The sequence below is a fragment of the Triticum aestivum genome, chromosome 3B, assembly GCF_018294505.1.
Source record: "Triticum aestivum cultivar Chinese Spring chromosome 3B, IWGSC CS RefSeq v2.1, whole genome shotgun sequence".
Lineage (NCBI taxonomy): Eukaryota > Viridiplantae > Streptophyta > Magnoliopsida > Poales > Poaceae > Triticum > Triticum aestivum.
This window is the reverse complement of record NC_057801.1, coordinates 618,488,317-618,490,424: the sequence shown is the minus strand read 5'-3', so window position 1 is coordinate 618,490,424 and position 2,108 is coordinate 618,488,317.

The following is a 2,108-nucleotide window of genomic DNA, read 5'->3' as shown; positions in this document are numbered from 1 at the left end:
GCGGGTAAGGTATCAATGACTGTAGCAACAATGACAGGCTATGCAACAAAATAGGATCAACGGAAAGTAGTAACATGCTACACTACTCTAATGCAAGCAGTATAGAGGAGAATAGGCAATATCTGGTGATCAAGGGGGGGGGGGGCTTGCCTGGTTGCTCAGACAAGGAGGGGTCGTCGCTGACGTAGTCGACCACAGGGGCATCAGCATCATCACGGGGTCTACTGAAGAGAAGAGGGGGTAGAAACAGTAAATACATAGCAAGCAAGTGCATAACAGGACAACAGACAAAGCTAGACGTGTTCTAACGCAGTATGAGGTGATACCGGTGAAGGGGGGAACAACCGGGAAAGTATCCCCGGTGTTCCGCGTTTTCGGGCAGAGGAGCCGGAGGGGGAAAGTTGCGAGTTTGATATGTTAGGGGTGTGTGGCGGACGAACGGGTTGCGTATCCTGATTCGTCTCATCGTTCTGAGCAACTTTCATGTACAAAGTTTTTCCATCTGAGCTATGGTTTATTTTATATGATTTTCTAAAGTTTTAAATCATTTTTAGAACTTACTTAATTGATTTAATTCAACATTATCCAGAATAGTGCATGCTGACGTCGACGTCAGCATGACGTCAGCAGTCAACAGAGGTGTTGACTGGTCAAACTGATGTGTGGGTCCAGTGGGACCCACCTGTCATACTCTGTTTAGGTAACTAGGGTTTAGTTAAACTTATTACTCCTTAGTTAGACTAACAGGTTAATTTAGACTAATTAAGTAGGATTAATTAACTTAATTAATTTAGTTAGTTAATTAATTAATTAAATTTATTTTTATTTTTATTTTCTTCTAAAAACGTTCTGGGGCGTGGGGCCCCTCTGTCATAGGCCCTAGGGCCTTAGTGGGCGCCGGCGTTGGCGGGTTCGGGCACACGGGTGAGCGGGCGCTGGGCGCTAGCGGTGCCCGACCTGGCAAGGGCCGAGCAGCGCAGATGCAGCAGTGGCCGCGGCGTACGGTGTCGGAGTTCGGCACGGGGGCCAGGGCGGCGGCTGGACGGCGCGTGGGCGCGAGCGCCCGGACTGGGCGCGGCCAGTCAGTGCCACGGCGAGGCGAGGCTGTGGTGATGCGGGCTATGCCGTGGCGCCGGGACGGTGCGTCGAGGCAGACAAGGCGAGGCCGGCGTGCACAGGACGCGGCCGGAGCGCGTCATCTGTGGGCAAGATCGGCGAGGACCGCGACGATTTAAGGGAAGGAGAAGGCAGAGGGGAAGCTCACGGGGGGGCGTAGGGTACTGGGCAGCGGGCTCGATGGAGGTCGAGGACGACGTGCGGAGGGGAAGCAGGCCGGCGATGAGGTCCCGGCGAGGTGCGGGGCTCCGGGCGGCGACGACGGCCGGCGACGACGGGGCTGAGGAGGAAGCCCAGCACGGGGCGGCGTCGTTCGGGGGAGGTGCTGGCATCGGGGTCGAGCGGCTCCGGGCTCGGGGCGTTTCCGGCGGGGAGGAGGACGAGGAGGCGGCACCGGTGATGTAGAAGCGGGGCGACGGGGTCGCCTGCCCCCGATCCAGATCGGGACCGAGAGGAGGGGGCGCGAGGAGAGAGTGGGGGATCGGGGGAGAATGTGGGGTGGGTCGTGGGGGTAGTTAGGGTTTGGGTGTGGGGGTTATAGAGGAGTCGGGGTGGGCTGGACGATTTGAGGCCGGCCTGGCTAGCAGCTGGGCCAACGGGCCCAGTGGGGGGTGTCTTTCTTCTCTTTTACTTTTCTGTTAATTTCCTTTTTATTTATTTCTTTTCTGTTTTCACTTATCTCTTAAGTTTATTTAGTTTTATTAATTACTGCAATAGATCCTAAATTGGTAGTTCTAATTATACCACAACCACATTAAATTGGGAACTTTAAATAAATTAGTTTTCATTTGTTTTAATATTTTCAAACCGTTTAAATAATTGTTTTTGCTACTGTTTAAATCATTTTAGAGTATTCTAACATTTTATAAAAGTGTGATTTCTCCACCATAAACACCTATGTATTATTTGGCACAACTCAAACATTTTAGTTTTAATGTTTGAAAACTTTTACCGTTTGGCCTATTTTGAATTTGACGTTTGAACCGGTTTTG